Below are 20,947 nucleotides of genomic sequence, written 5' to 3'. Positions count from 1 at the left end.
GTTTACGTTCAAGTTTGTTCATTGACTCTTCAGCAATGAAACGTTTGATGATCATACGTTATATTCATTAGATTTGGAATCCTTGATAATGGAGAAACCAGTGTCACCGTTCTCATAAAGAGTTTCCACAAATGGGGGTGAAGCACCAATATGCCTTACGTGACAAATTAGGTGATATGAATTTGATTTTTGATTATTTGGCGGTAATCAGACATTAACGAATACCCAGTAAAAGTTCCAGAAACGTTCAAACCCACATATATATACTCTTCAAAAAAAAAGAAACGCAAAAGGCAAAATTTGAGACAAATTGTTAACAAGTTTATTCCGGGTAGTTCTGTATGACATGTGTGAAACTTGGCACATTCACTGCTGAACATCCAAAGTCTGCAAAGGCGAAGTCACACTCACTAGTTGAAGTTTAACGTCAATAACGAGTATGCCCCCCGTGAGCATCAATAACTGCTTCGCATCTCCTGCCCATGGAAGCGATGTGATTACGAATCACATCTTGTGGAATGGCTGTCCACTCAGCCTGCAAAGCTGCTGCAGGCTGAGGTAGAGTCTGCAGTTGAGGTTGTCGCCGTTGCAGACGTCGATCCAACTCGTCCCAAAGATGTTCGATGGGGTTTAAATCTGGTGATCTGGAGGGCCAGGGAAAAACGTTGATGTTGTGGTGTCTCAAGAAGACAGTGGTGAATCGGGCTGTGTGAGGACGGGCGTTGTCATGTTGAAAAACGTCGTTGACGATGATGGGTTGCACATGGGGCCTAAGAATCTCGTCGACGATTGCGTACGGTCTGATCGGAAATCCTACGCAGCCCTGGTATGGTTGAGGCAGTAGACGTCGCAGTGGTGGTCCTATCCCGAAGGTGACGTAACCGGATGTAGCTGAGAACGGAACATTAATAATTTCCATATAAACCTCTTGACGTCAGAACGTTCTCGAAACCTTATCTATACGCAGATGTTTGAGATTAAGGGTTGTAAAACTCTGTTGTTTACGCACAACGAAGTTAATTATTTATCTAGCATTAAACCAGACATCTTGAAAATCCTATATACGAGTACAACAAATAATAACTACCAAGCTAACACTTGACCATAATAACAGATTATACAGTTAAAACGTGATGTTAAAGAAAGAGTACAAGATGGGCAAGCTGTGTTAGTTACTTAAGCACATAGCGTTACTCGTTCTTAGGTTGTTCAGAACCAAAAATATGGATTAACTTAATTCCCAAATCACTACTGAAGGAAAAACAAAGTCTTATTAAAGTTGTTTTGAATTTATTTGTCTTCATGTTTGAAACAGGAACCTTCATCTTACAAACAGGACCAGGTGTGGCTTAGTAATTCGCATGAACGGAAAGAAAATCTGAAGATTTAAGATTCACCTCCCTTACTGCAAAGGCATAAACAGTAATTTGAAGCTGCTGTTGCGTTATAAGAGGAACAGTCAAATCTCACTCTTTGATCATATAACAATAGTACAAGTGTATACCCTCTGGTCTATCAATTAAAAGTAGGAACGGTTATATGTAGTTATGCACAAAATTGTGAAACAAACAAATGAAAGACAAAAACATCCAACTTGTACGAGTTTGGAGCTGGAGGAGTAGGTAGTTTGCTTCTAGATTTTAACTCATCCTGCCTCTTCTCCTATCTGTATAAATCCAGAACTTTCCAGCTCGAAAGAATCGTTTCATCATAACTTCTAAACATTTGTTAACTCGAATCCTTTGTTTTTATAACTGACGTAACAATAAGCTTTTTCACGTAAAATTCCGCTACATTAATATTAACTTTAATAAATATTAACACAATTTTCATATGTCACTAATTCAAAACTTATAACGATATTTTTGGCCGTAATTCAAATATTACTTTACGACGTTCGTGCAGCTTGAGAAATGTGCGTTTCTCCTAAGTTCGTATATTAATCACTTTTACAATCGCTTCACTAATATTAACTTTAATTAATATCAATACATTTTTCTTGTCCCGAATTCAATATTTATAACAATATTGTTAGCCATAATCCGAGTAATATCTCGCCAGGCTCAGTCAGCTTAGAAAATTCATGTTAGTCTAAAATTCATATACTAAGCTTAGAACATAAACTAATATTTATAAATAAAGTACAAAGGTAAAAGAAATAAAAATTAATAAAATATGTTAAACAGTTTATCAAACTGTTAATAAAAGTAACAATAGAGCAATAATAGATATACCTTACTTAGGGAATACATAAACAGTAATTGTATAGTTCAACTATTATTGTAGACGTAATTTATTTTGAAGAATGAAACCTCAGTCTGAGTGCCTGAATGTTTTCCAACCTACCTTAAAGGTGAATTTTACAGAAAAAAGAAAACTTTGCAGTCAAAAGAACTACTCATACTGATTAATTTTGCAGGTTCACATTTTTTATAAAAATATGTGTTAATAAATGAAACATAAAACTTGGTGCAGAAATAGCCCTTTCCGAGCGGCAATCCGAACGTTTTAGGTTTTACGTTTGCCACTAGGAAAAGTACTGTGACGTAATAGTTACCAAACAAACCGCCAACGTCAGCGCGTTGAATGTAAATAAACCTGGCCAGTGCGTACGGAGAAACAGAGGCGGAGTCTGTTTTGACTTTGTGTTCTTAACAGAGTCGAGTAGCACCATATCAATTCGAGCCTACTCTGAACGAATCTAGAGCAGTTACTTTTGACACAGATCTGACAAATTCTCGTGGTGAGGACAGTTCCACGAGCGAGAGTAGCGGAACTGTGAGTGATACTAATAGCGCCCAGGCCGGTTGCGAGACGGTCATATCTCCAGTGTAAGAGTGGTAAGCATAAGTCATAACAACAAATATGGTCTGTATTATTTCACGTGCAATTTTAAACATCTCGAAACTTGTCTGGTGTTTATAAATTATTGGTATTACAGACTGGGTTTTATTTGTTTATACTTTGCCGACTATGGTAACTAATATTCAGCTCTTCCACACTCATGGTACCGGGTATTTATGACTCGTAACAAAATGAATTTCAATTATACGTCATAATTCTGTCTATAAAATCAAACTAGATGTAGCAGTCTGAATAGTTAACTTATCTTGAAATGTTAAATTTGGAAAATGGAATTCTTCAAACTTTTCCATGTTTAAAAATGATACAAAAACATCTACAGAATGATCTACCAGCTTTTAAACTTGGAATATACTCTATTTGGGATAGATTTGTCCACTGTCTAGACTAGGAAATCAAGGTCTCACTGACTTACAGGTGCCACAAATGCAAAACACGCTCATGAATGTGAAATGTGTATGTCTAGTTACATTCTTCAAAAACTTGTACTTTTTAAATTATTATATTATACTAATTATTGTTTATCGCTTTATGCTGCACACATACCTTTAAGTTTGTTCTTTTCATGATGGCAAGGGATGGCTTCAGAGAGGTGGAACCTGTATGCAGCAGACTGAGATCAGTCCTCAGCTCTACACAAGGAATGATGGTGGGGACGATCCTGTCGACTGCAGATGTTTTTTTTTTCCGTCTCAAGCTTTGCATGGTGTGAAGGAGTCCAGTTCTTCCTATTGACCATCCGCACCCACTGTCGCCACCTTGCCGGTTCCTTTCCCTTGCACGGAAACGAAAAGAAGCTTTTGCCCGATGTCGAACCGTTTTCACAACCATAAGCAACGCAGTAAACTATGTTATCTTAAAACAAACATAAAGTAGCAATATCAAGACAAAAAATAGTCTCGCAAAGTATGTAATCCGAAAAAAGCATCGATAGATTTACATAAAACACCAGCACTAAAAGGAACACAATGGTCGGCGCGCAACGAAGCGTATTTGGCAACTATTACGTCATAGTTGTAAAACGTTACGGAAACAGCCGAACGACCGAGATTAACTTGAGATCGAGGACCTGCATAGTTTGTTTCATTTTTACTCAAAACTAAAGTGTTAAAAATATGGCAACCATACAGAAATTATACCTAACCAAAGTACATTTTCTAAGGTAATTATTAAATTTGTTGAAAATTCACCTTTAATAATGTCTTGTGAAAGATGAAAACTCATTATAAACTTCAACAGCATGATTTTACAGAAGCGTGGCATCTGGAGTGTGTGTGTGTGTTTTCTTATAGAAAAGGCACATCGGGCTATCTGCTCAGTCCACCGAGGGAATCGAACCCCTGATTTTAGCGGTGTAAATCCGTAAAATTACCGCTGTACTAGCGGGAGACAGCATTTAAAGTACGTTATTACGACACGTTACAGTTTAGACTGTGTTTAATCAAGTATTAAGAACCTGTTAAAAATGTTTATTATGATTCAAACTGTGGCTCAGCGATATGTGTGCGGACTTACAACGCTAAAAACCGGGTTTCGATACACGTGATGGGCAGAGCACAGATTGTGTAGCTTTGTGCTTAATTAAAAACAACAAACAACAACAACATGATTGAAACTAATAAAACATAGAATAGCCGAGTCCTCTAGGGAACAGAAAAAAGAACAGACCTGTATTAAGGAGAACACAATTTACTTCCTTCACCCTCAAAATAAAAAAAAAAGTTAAATTAATAATCAGCTATATAAAGATAAAATACGTTGAGGCTGTTTCCACTTTAATATTCTTTACATGTTATAACGTCACGCTAAGATATAGTGTTTTGCTTTTTAGCAAAATAGTTCTTTTTTATAGCGAACACTGGTGGATAAATTTCTTCGGCTGTGTTTAGGACACGATGATAATTAATTCTTGGTTTATCATGTATGTATATACATATATATATACAAGTGCGAATAACGTGCAGAGATATACTATAAAAATTCTCAGTAAGATTTTTAATGTACGAAAATTCCAATCCGAATGAATATAAATCTATGTTAGAACTGTTCATATTGAAGGTTTCAGTTTCGTTTGTCGTGATTAGAAAGGCTCTTCTTAGGGCAAGTCTCAATAAGACAAGTAGTTGTAGGCTAAAGATTTTATTGCGTTTTTAACAGCATGTATAAATCATTATGACACGGAATTTCGAAACAATATAATATCACCATATCTGAAAGAACTATATATTGTCTCATAATATCATTTTTATTCAATATTAAACTGGTTTCTTTAATATTCTCTCGAACCTGAGAGGAAATTGGGTTGTTGTATTATCTTAATGGAATATTTATTTTTTGAGGGGCTGTTCTGTTCATTTAGCAGCTTGGAAAATGTAACTGAAATATTTATTTAAGTGTTCGGATTGAAAAGTTTCACTGCTACATGTTAGTTTGAAAATATCATATTACGGCATGAAGTAAAATAAAATTAACTGTATAAAGGTTGTTCGTAAGGTAAGCTTTAGACGATTAATTAAAAATTGTCTTTTTCAGGAAAGAAAGTTTATAGTTCATTCTTGTAAAAGGAGAAGGTTTTAAAGCTAGAAGGATCAAAATCAAAAGTTGTACTTTTCGTCTTTTGTTGTTGTTTCGAATCTTCAGCATTCATTGTGAAATGTGCCTGTAAGCTTACAACACTAAATACTGCATTCCGATAGTTGTTGTAGGCACAGCACATGGAGACCACTATGCACCTTTGCGTTTAACAGCAAACAACTGAAACTTCCATACAAATGATGGATGTTGGTTGGTTGGTTTGGTGTTTTCTGGCGCAAATCAACTAGACCAGGGTTCCCAACCTTTTGGCACTCGCGACCCCTTACCTAAAAGTTTGAAACCCATGTGACCCCCTACTTAGGGCTTACTATTAGCAGCTTAATTTTTCTTTTATTTTCTGTGAAGGAGAGGGAAAGAAACATCTAAAAAATATTTTAAAATTCTGTAATTATTCATTAGCAAATTAAATCACATTGGTCCAACCTGAATTCACACAAAGAACATATATTTCTTAAAATAATATTAACATGGGTTTGAACAGCTATCCAACCCAGCTAGTGAAATGCCTGATGTTGCATTTCAGCAGCAAGCTTTGAAATTCGTGGCCGAGCGTTTGTTAGAGCCAGTCTCATGTCATCTCCAACATCCAATCTGTTCCTATTCTTTGTTTTATATTGACAAGAGTGGAAAATCCTGCCTCACACAAGTAGGTAGAAGCAAATGGAACAAGGACACGTAAAGCTATCATGCTGACTTTGGAGTATGACTGATACATAGCGCACCAGAACTGAGTCACGGATTTCACCTTGAAGAGATCACGAGCTGAAGAGTCGTTCCTTAGATCCAGAAATTCATCTTGGATATCATCTGGGATGCTGGATACATCAAGTTCAGTACAAAATGGGTTCCTTACCAGGGCCTCCTGTTCCTGTGATAGCTCAGGGAAGTAACGCTCGACTTCCTTTTCTAGAGACTGAAGATGTTCGGTAATCTCATCCTTGAGGAACTGATCCAGTTGGATCTGAGACTCATCCGTCACTCCACAAAGTTTTTCAAACATAGCGATGTTTCCAAAATTGGTTTTCCGACGCCATTTCTGCGGTTTGGAAACAAAGGCCCGAAGACTATCTTGAAAAAGGAGAACATGTGTTTCCCTTCCTTGAAGCTTCAAATTGAGCTTGTTCAGCTGGTCAAAATGTCGGCTAGGTACGCAACCCTTTTATTCCATGCTTCATCTTCGAAGTGAGCTACAAGATCTTTCCTTTCTTGAGTCTTCAGGAATAGCTTTATTTCATCTTTCATTTCAAAGACACGATTAATAACGTTTCCTTTCGAAAACCAACGTACTGCTGTGTAGAAGAGAAGGACTTCGTGGTCAGCATTCATGTCTTTGCATAGTTCTTTGAATAGGCGAGTGTTGAGTGCTTGAGTCTTCACATAATTTACAATTTTGATTACAGATTCAAGCACTTCCTGCAGAGAGGCAGGGAGAGTCTTACTGGCGAGAGCATATCGGTGAATCATGCAGTGCTTGAGGTGCTAGCTTCTTCACTCTCGACTGGAATCCTGATTTCGATCCCAGCATAGCCGGTGCCCCATCCGTATAAACCCCACACACGTTTTCCCATTGAAGATCTTCGTCTTGAAAAAAGTTGAAACTTTTCCATGACATCATCAGCTTTTGTTGTGGTTTCAAGTGCACTACAGAATAAGAATTCGTCTTTGATGTCACCTGAATTAATGTATCTCACGAAGACAAGCAACTGAGAACATGAACTGGATTAACTGAATGCTGCACTAAAAAATAAATAAAAAGATACCTGCTTTGGTAAATCAGAAAGGAGTTGTTTTCCACCATAACAATGCACATCCTAACATCGCTAGGGTCACTTTTAAAAAAATTGAACAGCTTAGCTGGAAGAAACTTCTCCATTCTCCTTATTCTCCTGATCTTGCTCCTTCAGATTATAATCTTTTCAAAAACTTGACACGTCATCTGAATGAAAAACAGTTTACTTCTATGATTTGTTAAAAAGTAATCCTTGTACCTTTTATATCTCAAAACAACTTGATTTTTATAAGTGTGATATTGAAAATATTTTGATACATTTCCAGACTGTTATTGAGAAGAGATGAAAAATATGTAATTGATTAAAGTTGTTATTTAAGTTATTTTTCTTCCTTTTAAATCTTAGTGTTAAAAATGATATTACTTATTGAATGACCTCACAGTTTTCATATATACAGTGTAATCTACACAGGAAACCTAAACAGTAAAAAAAGGAAATAACTGCATCACTGACAGTGTTTCTGTTTAAAGCTTTATGTGATTTTGTAGTCAACAAATTCAGGATGCAAAAATAGCTTAAAAATTGTATTTATAAAACAAAGAGTAACTATCAATGATTTTAGGATGAACTTGATAAGTTCATTTATTCCACAACCTTCAACAGAAAAACATGTGTCTTTGAAATAGCATCTCAATATTACTTGCTAGAAAACAAACTACCAGAGCAGTTCCTAAAATTAAAGATATAAGTACCTATCAATTAATATACATACAAACATGTACACACTTGTTTAGGCACACTTTCCCAGTTTGAATGATTTAATATTTCTTAACTCTTTTCTGTCTTCAATCTTATAAAACCTTATTTCTTCATCTTCTAACCACACTACAACATTGAAAACTCATTCTCATCTGTGAAATATGTATTTGAAAATATCAATACACTAGTTAATTCCATCCAGAACACAAACAAAATCAATTCAACTTGAGAAATACCAACTAAAATATTTTTCAAAACATTGACAAAAGCAATTTACTACTGTCTTACTAATATTAAAGTATATAACTTTACAACTACATGAAAGTGTAATTCTGAGAATAAAACAAATTATCAATCACTTTCAACTATAAAATCCTGAGTTTGAATACAATATCAAAATTCTTATAATATATTTAAACTGCTATACGAGGGCTGTTCAAAAAATACGCGGACTGTTTGAATTGCGCGGCTCCAGTTGGTTCCAGGGGAATCCGCTTGGTGTCGCTAGGTTCGCACAGATCAGCTGATTACGACGCCATTTCCCGATTGCAGATATCTTCATTTGTGTATTAGCTACGCGGTTTTAAGTGAAGTGCGATATGAATGAATGAATGACCTGAAGGAGCAACGACTTGCTGTGAAATTTTGTGTTAAACTTGAAAAATCTGCGACTGAAACTTTTGCTATGCTTAACACGGCTTACGGTGATGTTGCTATGAAGCGTACGGCATGTTTCAAGTGGCATGAACGTTCTAAGGATGGTCGACAGTCCATTGAAGATGATGAGCGTCCTGGACGTCCTTCCACGTCAACTGACGACCCACACGTCGACAAAATCAACACCCTGGTGCGGGAAAATCGACGTCTGACTGTCAGGGAGCTTGCTGAAGAGTGTGGGATATCAGTTGGATTTTGTTACGAGATTTTGACCGAAAAATTGAAGATGCACCGCGTTGCTGCGAAATTCAGCCCTCAGAACTCGTGAGTTTTTGGCCAAACACTCGATCACTGTTCCTCCCCACCCCCACTACTCACCTGACCTTGCTCCTTGCGATTTTTTCTTGTTCCCCAAACTCAAAAGACCCTTGAAAGGAAGAAGATTTGAGACGATTCCCGAGATTAAGGCAAATGCGACGAAGGAGCTGGAGGACATTACAAAAGAAGCGTACCAGGACTGTTTCAACAAGTGGAAACACCGTTGGGATAAATGTGTGCGTTGGGGAGGAGAGTACTTTGAAGGGGCCCCAGACCTGTAACTTCTAAATAAAGTACATTTTGTTTTATGACGTCAGTCCGCGTATTTTTTGAACAGACCTCGTAAGTTGCACTAACATTACAGTTAAAAAAAAACTTTATTAATAATATAAATTTCTAAATGTTAAAATGAGACACATCTTAACACAACAAATACAAATACAGTTAGCCACATTGCACAGATGTTTAACTTGCATTTATTTCCACATAAAACAAATATTCTAACAAAATGTATTAAGTAACATTAAATTATCTTATAATAATACTGTTGTGAAACTTTATGTGCACTTCATTTTAAAAGATATAAACAAAAGGCAGGTGTAAATATACTTCAGTCAACATTTTGAAGTAACACATATTAAAAGCTTATCAAAGTTTTAAAAAGGTCTAACATTAATAAGTCATACAATAACATGGTAAGTTTATTTATTGTTTTGAGTATGGTAAAGTTCAGCCCTAACTAAATTAAACCAAAAAATATACATAAATTACAGTGGTAATTTATTTCTTTACAGCAGAAAGGATGTATGTAGAATAAATGATTAACAAATGTCCGGCCTAAGACAAGTGGACTTAGAATTTTGGTGTATGTGATAAGAGTTCTTTTGTATTACTCTAGTATTTAAAGAAGTACTGTTACAATAATTATATTAATTTTATTGCAAATGTTTTGTGGGTCTCTTTAAGCTAAAATTAATGAACACTAATTAACCAGTCATATTTCCTAAGTAACACTCTCTTATATTTTTGTTCTCAGAAGAATAACAAACCTGATTATTCTTTCTGATTCTAAACATGTTTCAATATGTTTCTTGTTGAAAGTTGTAAAGCTGTTTGATATATTTCTGCTCATAAAGGACAATGTAACTCAATATGGGTTTTAGATAAATTTACTAAGTAATGGAACTGTTGCTTCATTATGGGTCTGTATTATATATGTATCTTAAATATTTCTTGGGAAAGAAAGTAGTTTTTCTAACCTAATCTGCTACAGATTTAATAAAACTTCATTGCTCTAACTCAAGTAGGATATAGTAATAACACTGAGGTACAATACAAAGTATACAAAAGGCCAACACTAAAATAAGTATTTAACTATGAATGAAATACCTGTATTCTTTGAACTTTTGGGTGAATTATTTTAACATATTTAATTCATTTTATTATCATAATGTACCATTAAAAATCTATAACAATACTCATTTTGAAACTGGTTGATATTTAAAATGAATTTAACAGTTTGATAGAAATATGGAGAATAACTTGTTACACGGCATTCTAAGTTAGTTCAGCTTGTGAAATGGATTCTAAAATAATTTAATCAGCCTAAGTGGACTTTTAATGATCGTATATTTGTGTATTTTTTCAATACGGTTATTCTTCTATTTTGAAGTCGTTTAATGTTTATATAATTATGAATTCCTTACATATAGGAATAAATTAACCTACGGACTTATACGTTCACTTAAGACGTCCTCGTTGGATCAGCGATACGTTTATGGAGTTAGAACGCTAAAATCCGTACTTTGATTCCACCTGGTGGACAGAGTGCAAACAGCTCATAGTGTAGTTTTATGGTCAAAGAATAAACGTACAATGTGAGATTAAATATAGACTGTAATGCATACGTATACGTACACATTTCATATGTGATTAACTATACGTTAATATTATATACACCCGTATTAAAATCTATCTTTGCTAAAACACCATGTATTTTATAGTAGATTATGAGATAAATATCTCCAGTTCTGTAACTAACAAATTAAGCACGACAAAAGCACTTCTTCAAGTGTTAGAGTGTATATATATAGCGCTATTTGTGTATCTCTTCAGGATAATTGATGTCTTAAACTTGATTAAAGTAAGAAACTAAAAAACTACGTGTCCAGTAGAGGAAAGCTATTAGCTTCTCGAAAGCTAAAATATAAACAATGGTAACAAACTTCTCATTTCCCAACAGCCACAGTGTGCGCCATATTTCTCAAAAAACACTGTCAAATGCCATCGCGTGTTTGGTGATTTCCAGGTATCCTTGCACAAAAGACAAGTTGAAGAACACAACACTATCTCGATATTTCGGTTGTATAATCTGCAGGTAAATTTATGTTTATAATTAATTGTTAAATATATATACTCTATTATCTCGGAGCGGGCCTGGCTTGGCCAGGTGGTTAAAGCACACGACTCGTAATCCGAGGGTCACGGGTTCGAATCTCCGTCACACCAAACATGCTCGTCCTTTCAGCCGTGGGTGCGTTATAATGTTACGGTCAAGCCCACTATTCTTTCGTAAAAGAGTAGACCAAGAGTTGGTGGTGGGTGGTGATGACTATCTGCCTTCCATCTAGTTTTGCACTGCAAAATTAGGGACGGCTAGCGCAGATAGCCCTCGTGTAGCTTTGCGCAACGTTAAACAAACAATTATTAACTGGGAGCGAATTAAGTGTTGCCTAGGTCACAACGTCAGAGAATACATTCCGCACATTCAGAAAGCGAGTGACAGTCAGTGCTGAACAAATTTCTTGTGGCGGCAGTTTCTGCTGACTATTTATCTTTTACTTGGTTAGTAATGTAAATTTAGCAATGGCCATACCTGAACCCTAGGAGTTTATGACCTGGCTATTCAGCCCACGTATTGTAAAAATACGTTTTTAAAATTGAAAATACCAATACATGTCGTTAAAAACAAGTATGAGGTATCTTGTAATATGTTTTTTTTTATTATTAGGAGAGTTAAAGTCGATCATTAATATCTAAAACATTTAGTTAAAATTTGTTTGTTTGTTTTTTAATTTCGTGCAAAGCTACTCGAGGGCTATCTGTGCTAGCCGTCACTAATTTAGCAGTGTAAGACTAGAGGATAGGCAGCTAGTCATCACCATCCACTGCCAACTCTTGGACTACTCTTTTATCAACGAATAGTGAGATTGACCGTCACATTATAACGCCTGCACGGCTGAAAAGGCAAACATGTTTGGTGTGACGGGAATTCGAACCCGCAACCTTCAGATTACGAGTCGAGCGCCTTAATCACGTAACTATACCGAGCCGTTAAAATGTGAATCATTTATTCTGTGCTAATTCATAGCTTTCTATTAGACATTCGTCAAAGATTTTGTTTGTTAACGATTGTCGTTCTACTCCGAAAAAATTCATTAATAACCTCTGAACATAATACATATAAAACAAGCAAAATCTATAAATAATGAGATGTGTGGAATTACTTCCTCTTGCCCGGCATGACCAGGTGGGTTAAGGCGTTCGACTCGTGATCTGAAAGTCGCGGGTTCGAATCCCGGTCGCACCAAACATGGTCGCCCTTTAGCCGTGGGGCGCTTTACAGACGGTCAATCTCACTATTCGTTGGTAAAAGAGTAGCCCAAAAGTTGGCAGTAGGTGGTGATGACTAGCTGCCTTCCCTCTAGTCTTACACTGCTAAATGTGGGATGGCTAGCGCAGATAGCTCTCGTGTAGCTTTGCGCGAAATTCAAAAACAAACAATTACCTTTTGATAACGATATTTTCAGTCGAAGTCGATTTGGTATATTTGTTTGTGAGGATTGTTATGAATTTCGCGCAATGCTTCTCAAGGACTACATGTGCTAGCCGTTTCTGATTTGGTATCGATGGATTAAAGGAAAGCAACCAGTCAACACCACCATCACCGCCGATTCTTGGGCTACTTTTACCAAAGAAAAGTAGGATTGATTGTCACGGCTCAAAAGGTGAGGACTTTTGAAGACAGTATTCGAATTCTCAAGCCTCACATTGCGAGTGGAGCGCTCTGACCACCAGGCCATGCTAAGCCTGTTTATTAACGATTATGCTTTAATTACCAGGCCATGCTAAGCCTGTCTACGAACAATTATTCTTTAACCACCAGGCCATGCTAAGCCTGTTTACTAACGATTATGTTCGAACCACCAGGCCATGCTAAGCTTGTTTACTAACGACAATAGAAGTTAGTGACAAAGAAATAATTGTAGCCAAAATACAGAACAATTAGCAAAAAAAAAAAAAAGTTCGTTTAGAAAAATCGGTTGAAGATGGACTAAACAACAAAATGAACTATTTACGCTAAATCTTTAGTAATATGAGTCTTTAATCTGAAGAGGTCACAGAGACAAATAGGGGAAGTAAAGAGTTGCTTAGTGTTTTCTCTACACTGTTAAAGGAAGGTTTCAGAATGATTTATCCTTTCAAACGCGATAAATATTATGTTGTTTCTGTAATAAAAAGAAAATTTAAGCACTCTAGTTCTTTTTAACTGTAATATTACTTGTTTTCTATTAGACTACTGCCTGACTAAACTTCTGTCAAGGGTGCGTATAATTTCAGTTGTTTATACGATATATCATTGTAAATAACTTATATAAGTACTGGTTTAATTGTCTGTCTTAGAGAAACTTGTTTCGAGAAATAACTCATCTCTGGTACAGAACGTGAGCAGCTTATGGAGTTCCAGAAGACGTAAACGTAATGCTGTAGTATCTATTGGAAGCTCGGCGCTATATAAATAATAACACTGGCCCTGTTGTCGTTCATTGTAGGTAAATTTAAAGAGAAAATACCCCCTCTGGGACAGCTGTAAATCTGCGGATTTACAATGCTAAAATCAGGGGTTCAATTCCTGTTGGTAGACACGGCAGATAGCTCAATGCGGCTTTGATATAAGAAAAACATAAACACACAATTAAAGAAAAGAAGCGCTTTTAGTGAGTTAAGACCCCTCCTGTTCACGAAAGCCCAATCCCTCTTAGCGTCGCGCCAAATTTTGAAATATTATGTTCCAGAAAGCGCTGATTAGTAGAAATAAACTTCATAAATCTATTATTCATAATTTTATTTTTCAGATTTGAAATACACGAAGTTTGAAAAACTATACAGCTGTATATAGCAGAAGTGGTTTTAGAGGTTTCATCGTTTCCATATTCTTCTTGCTTTCTCATAATATAATTAGATTTTGACCTCTCAGGTCAGTTGTCCTTCTTGTTACTATTCTTTCTTCACTTCCAACATTATTTCTTCACTTCCAATTAATTTAATTTGCTTTATTCGAGCATGAATCCAAAGGTAAGCAGCATTTAGAAACACCATAGGCGAACCAGTCTTCTTTCTTTCTATGAATAGGTTCATGGAAAGCAGGGGCGTGGCCAGAAATAGCCATTGAGAGGGGGGGCGTCATGCTAGGAGAGTCCGGGGGCATGCCCCCGGGAAATTTTAAAATAAAAACATAAAAGAAAAGCCTGAATTATGTATTCTGAGACCACCTTTGGGGTAAATTTCAGAATGGCACACTGAGGTGTTTGTATTATGTTTTTAATCATAAATAATTATATAGGCCTATATATATAATATATAACTTAAAGTTATCAGACCCAGCAAAGTAGGCTTACAGTCCTGTCATCAACATATAAAATATAGAATCACTCAGGAGACTGCAAAATATATGTATAGTGTCTATAATATGTATTCAAATATCATGGACAGTGTGTGTTCAGATTCCCTGGATTTCAAGAATTAACTTCACAAATAAACAGTGGGTGGCACCGTGGCAGGCTGGCAGCACCATGGCACTAACCTAGTACCATTGGCGCCACCTATAGTGAATCATTCACTATAGATGGCGCCAATGGTACTGTGAATGTGACGTTGACAAACAGAAGTTGCGATAAACAATCATTCACTATGTCAAGCCTGAAAAAGCAAAAGACACTGCATGGTTTCTTTAAACCCATTCATGAGGCTGAACTGATCAATCTGCTGCAGCCAATCAGGTTGAATCAGAATTGTCAACTGAATTGTCAGAGTCATCACTGTGGCCTTCTACCAGTGCTGCCACTACCACCTCAGGTCCAGTCTGGGACATTGGAAATTACATTTCTGATTATGTCAGCATTGGTAAACAGGTAAGTCGACTCCTCATTATATTAATTTTGTATTAAAATCATGCTGACATTCTCATCAGTTTTAGACTGAATATCCATTGCTGCTAGTGATTGTAGACCTACAGCCACAGGATGTTAGATCTGCTCTGTGAAGTACAGCGCTAGGTCTTTCTCTTCGAGGTTATTGTACTCTCTTAACAAACTTTCCGCAAAATAACTTAATTAGAACTATGTCTTTCTCTCTCTTTTAGATAAACGCTGAAACAAAAAAAAAATGCCTCTTTGAGAATGCCTGAAAGCCAGGGAGTGATTATGTTTTCCCCCAATGTGGTCCAAGAAAGTTGCGTTTTCAGCATTGTTGGGTTTCACAGTGGAGATGGCTACTCTGCAGTCAATATGCAAAGGGTGCTTTCTGCAAGTACTGCTGTCTTTTTGCTCCTGATGGTGCTGGTACTGGAAGCCATAAATTGGGACAACTAGTGAAATTTCTATACACAAACTGGAAGAAGGCTGTTGAAGACTTCAAGGCACATGAATTGAAACAGTACCACCAAGACAGCAAAGAAAAAGCTAACAATTTTCTACAGGTCGTAAACACAAGTTCATCTGTGCACTTGTAGCTTGATGCAATTTACAAGCAAGAAATTGAACAGAACCGGCAATATTTAATGCCTATTATTGATACTGTATTGACAGTATTATTCACAGGATTTAGCTTTGAGGGAAAAATATGATGCTGGTTTAATGTTTGTTGGTGAAACTGATGAGGAGTCTATCAATAATGATGAAACTTTCCGGGCAATTTTGCGCTGCAGAGCAAAGGTTGATGTCAAGCTTTCAGCAAGCCTTAGAGTACAAAGAGAATGCTACGTATCTGAGTCCTCAAATTCAAAATGAAATTATCAATGCCTGTAATACTCATGTTCTTGATGCTTTGGTCAACAGGATTAATGCTGCAAAGTGTTTCTTAATATTAGCTGATGAAACAACAGATATTTTAGGCATTGAACAGTTTTCGCTGTGTGTTAGATATTTGCATGCCAATGACAACTCTGTTGCAATCTACACCTGATTATGATGTGACAGGCAGTAACATGGCTGATGTTATCATAACCAATCTGACAAAATATGGAATTGACATGGCTTATCTGCGAGGACAAGGGTACGACGGTGCTGCCTCTATGAGTGGGAAATTCAATGGTATCCAGAGACACATAACTGATAAATTCCCACTTGCACTCTATGTACACCACAGTGCTTATTCCCTAAACTTGGCAATTTCTGATGCTTGTAAAGAAATACCTGTGCGAAATTGCATGTGAGTAATTTCTAGCATTGAAAACTTTCTCAATAGACCCAACCGAAAACACGTTTTGGCTCTTTTGTTGAATAATAAAGCACCTGAATCGATAAAAAAAAGTTTGAAAGGTTTCTGCCCCACCCGGTGGGTTGAGAGGCATGACTCAGTCATTGTCTTTCCGGAATTAATTCATGCAGTTGCAGATCCCCTTGAGACCATATCAGGTTGGCAAGACAAAGATTCTGCCTCGCAAGCCAAGCAATTGTTGTGTTCTGTAACACAGCCAGAATTCATCATCACTCTACTTACCATTGCTAAATTGTTTTCCTTTTTTACCTCTGTGCAACTTACTGCAGCAACAGAACATTGATTTAGGTGCTGCGATGCATCACGCAGAAATAGTGGAAGATTGAATCCGTTTACTCAGAAATAATACTGTGAATGAATTTAACAACATTTTCTGTGAGGCTCAAACTCTGTGTAGTGAGCTTCAAATTGACATCATAATGCCAAGGCAGGCTAAAAGACAGATGTACCGTGCTAACACACAAACCACTAGCCCTGAAGAGTACTTTCGTATTGTTGTATTTGTACCATTTGTTGATCACTTTCTTTCACAAATATGTGACCGTCTGTCCAGTCACAAAACTCTCTTTACAAACTTCATGTGTCTACTACCATCAGGATCTACCACAGAACGGTCAGACCCTACAGCACAACAATGTGACCAAATTAAAGAGTTGGTCAATATATACAAGGCTGACATTGACAGCACTTCACTAGCTGCAGTAGGTGAACTTAGGGTTTGGTACAAATTATTTGCGAACAACAGACCAATGAATGTTATTGATGCATATGCAATGTGCAATGCAGAAATGTTCCCAGTCATTTCTAGACTGTTGAAAGTATTTGCCTGTGTCAACGAGCTCAGTGGAGCGTTCGTTTTCAACTCTCAGAAGAATCAAAACGTATTTGAGAAATACCACCACTGAAGATCGATTGAATGGCCTGGCCTCATTATACATTCACCGTGATATTAAAGTTGAATCAAACTGTTTTGTAGATGTCCTGGCAATAACGAACAGGCGTTTGATCCTTTCATAGATATTCGATTGTATTTCTCTAGTTCTGACAAAACTTGCTGTATTAAAAGAGTGTTCAGTCAGAAATTTTTGTTTGACCATTTGTTGTGTGTGAAATTATCTGCCATGCAATCACGGATCTTTATGAAACTTCACAGGTGGCAACTGAACTTGTCTAAAGAGTTTGAGTCCATGGGGGGCTAACCCCCGCTGCCCTTGGCTACGCCCCTGCTGGAAAGACATTTTACAGATTTCACATGTGAGTGTATTTTTTTAATCGGAAGATTTTTTTTAGATTATATTATGGGATTACGGTTAAGAAGTTTGGTGCTTTCAATCTATTTTTCGACTTCGAGATTTTTTTTACTGAAAGTCTACTGCCTCAACCACACCAGGGCTGCGTAGGATTTCCGATCAGACCGTACACAACCGTCGACGAGATTCTTAGGCCCCATGTGCAACCCATCATCGTCAACGACGTTTTTCAACATGACAACGCCCGTCCTCACACAGCCCGACTCACCACTGTCTTCTCGAAACACCACAACATCAACGTTCTTCCCTGGCCCTCCAGATCACTAGATTTAATACCCATCAAACATCTTTGGGACGAGTTGGATCGACGTCTGCGACGGCGACAACCTCAACCGCAGACTCTACTTCAGCTTGCAGCAGCTTTGCAGGCTGAGTGGACAGACATTCCACAGGATGTGATTCGTCATCTCATCGCTTCCATGGGCAGGAGATGCCAAGCAGTTATTGATGCTCACGGGGGGCATACTCGTTATTGACGTTGAGTGACGTTAAACTTCAACTAGTGAGCGTGGACTTCGCCTTTGCAGACTTTGGATGTTCAGCAATGAATGTGCAAAGTTTCACGCATGTCATACAGAACTACCCGGAATAAACTTGTTAACAATATGTTTCACATTTTGCCTTTTGCGTTTCTTTTTTTGAAGAGTATATATACAATAATTAAGTAGGGGCGTTATTCAGGATCTAACGTTTTCGAATCCCCAGTAAGTTGCTTCGATTGAAAGTGATGTTTGTAGTTTAATTGTTTAATGCTGAAGAATACATTATTTGAATATTATTATTGTAATGATGTTTTAAAAAATCCAGTTAAGTCACTGATTAAATATTTTGTGAAAATAAAATTATTCTGTTCTTCTTCTGGATTAAACTAATAATGTTTCTCTTGTCCTGTTTTTAAACTAACAATGTTTCTCTTGTTCTGTTTTTAAACTAATAATGTTTCTCTTGTCCTGTTTCTAAACTAATAATGTTTCTCTTGTTCTGTTTTTCACTTTCTTTCAGGCTTTAAATGAATATAGCTGCCGATTTGTCAATCGATCGCGTGGATCGTCTATTATGGTTTATAATGTTTAATCTCGACTTTGAGAATCTTGGTTTTCCCAAATTTATTTCTCAAACTGAGATGTGCACATAGAATTATAAAACGTGTCGATCGCGCACGATAGGAATTCTTGGAATAAGTTCTATCATCTATTCCTGCAACGAAGCTGAAACTATAAGAAAAGATTCTGATTTACATTGTCATTACGATTTGTAAGGAGTTTACTTTTTTGTGTGAAATATAAAATCGATGTGTCTTGATATATATGTTAAATATTAAATGATGAATTATATATTGCACTTTGATTTAAAGCAATATGTTCTTAACATCATAATAATTGTATGTATATATACATGTGTACATTAATATAATTGTAAATTACTAATATTGAATAACAATCAGATTTTCTTTTCGTTTGTGCTTCCATGTTGGTATGTACATTTCCCTAGTTCGGTCCCTGTCAGTCACAGGTGCGTTTTTTAATATGCTCGGCATGGCCAGGTGTGTTAAGGCGTTCGACTCGTAATCTGAGGTTCGCGGGTTCGCATCCCCGTACCACCAGCCGTGGGAGCGTTATAATATTACGGTCAATCCCACTATTCGCTGGTAAAAGAGTAGCCCAGGAGTTGGCATTGGGTGGTAATGACTAACTGTCTTCCCTCTAGTCTTACACTGCTAAATTAGGGACGGCTAGCGCAGATAACCCTCGAGTAGCTTTGCGCGAAATTCAAAAACAAAACAAAACGTTTTATTAATTTATTATAGTCAGGCTATTCAGTTAAAGTTTTAATTTTTCTAACTTGCACGACATTATAGCAAAATTTCAAGGTTGGGAATTATTACAGCTTCTCAGTTATAAACCGGATTAGACTCTCTTAGCACTTCTTCCGATAGCTTCGTCATTTTTTCAATTGAAGAACAAATACTGTATTGTTTTTTTGTAAGTGCTTTTTGATTTCTTATGTGCAATACTATTCATTATCTTCGACTAAATCGATATAAAGAATATAAAGAACGAACATAAATGTAATAGAATTCTAACTAAGCTACAGCTTGTATAACAACTACTTTTATTGTTTTAATTAATTTAAAACACCTGTTCGTGCAACAGCTTCTAACTCCCCAAAAAAATCATCTTTCAACATGTATATTAAGCAGTGTTACAAAAACTATTTATCATACAGACATCATATGTCATGTAAGCATTATATAACTTGTTTCTCACATTTTAAAAAATGCAATTATTACACCCGTGGTTAGTGAGGTACATTAAATTTTTGATAACGAGACATTCGAATCTGATGGTGTGAATATCTCCAAATATATCGAATTTCTGTGATGATCAAATGGAAGGCAAAGTAGAAGTACTGTTACGTATTATAATTTATCTCGGACAAATCTCCGTTATATTATGTTACGCAAGTTATGTATGTTACGCGTCAGTTTTTTTTTTTTTAAATTTCGCACAAAGCTAATCGAGGGCTATCTGTGCTAGCCGTCCCTAATTTAGCAGTGTAAGACTAGAGGGAAGGCAGCTACTCATCACTACCCACCGCCAACTCTTGGGCTACTCTTTTAGTGACGAATAGTGGAATTGACCTTAACATTATAACGCACCCACGGCTGAAAGGACGAGCATGTTTGGTGTGACGGAGATTCGAACCCGCGACCCTCGGATTACGAGTCGTGTGCCTTAACACGCTTGGCCATGCCGGGCCGTGTTACGTGTCACGATTTCAAATAGCCGGAAAATTTAATTTCAATTTAGAAGTTAACTGAATTTCGATACGTATCAAATTTATGACATTTGTCAACAAGATTGACACACACAGTTTTCTTTCTTAACACAAAATATTTTAACATACAAACCTCAATACAATTTATAATAATGGATATTACAAATAATGATTTATATTCAACAGTTTTACAAACTTACAGAGGAGTAGTTGTGATCTCCCCACCCAACCACCCTCTGGTATCATAGCCCGCTTTCTGTCACTGCGGGTCCAAAGAAACGCTACTGTATCACTTGGGGACTGAAAAGCAACTGAACTAGTTGGTCTTAAACAAAACAACTATAAAATGTACATTAGGCTTAATATGGCCAGGTGGTTAAA

At 36.7% G+C, this 20,947-nt stretch overlaps 2 long non-coding RNA genes across 3 annotated transcripts in view; both read left to right on the top strand.

Annotated features, from left to right (window-relative positions):
* LOC143242668 (uncharacterized) overlaps positions 1 to 20,947 on the top strand; it is a 390,035-nt gene that overhangs the window by 352,063 nt on the left and 17,025 nt on the right. The window lies entirely within an intron of this gene.
* Positions 14,689 to 19,055, top strand: LOC143242543 (uncharacterized). 2 transcript variants are annotated; one of them, XR_013022894.1, is made up of 2 exons: positions 14,689 to 15,112; positions 18,791 to 19,055. It is a non-coding gene; the product is annotated as an uncharacterized LOC143242543 (long non-coding RNA). The 2 variants fall into 2 exon arrangements; XR_013022895.1 differs by lacking the exon at positions 14,689 to 15,112 and adding an exon at positions 18,118 to 18,492.

Source organism: Tachypleus tridentatus, unplaced genomic scaffold (genome assembly GCF_004210375.1).
Source record: "Tachypleus tridentatus isolate NWPU-2018 unplaced genomic scaffold, ASM421037v1 Hic_cluster_2, whole genome shotgun sequence".
In the NCBI taxonomy this organism is placed as follows: Eukaryota; Metazoa; Arthropoda; class Merostomata; order Xiphosura; family Limulidae; genus Tachypleus; species Tachypleus tridentatus.
Note: the sequence above shows the minus strand (reverse complement) of the source record. Positions and strands in the feature narration are given on the sequence as shown.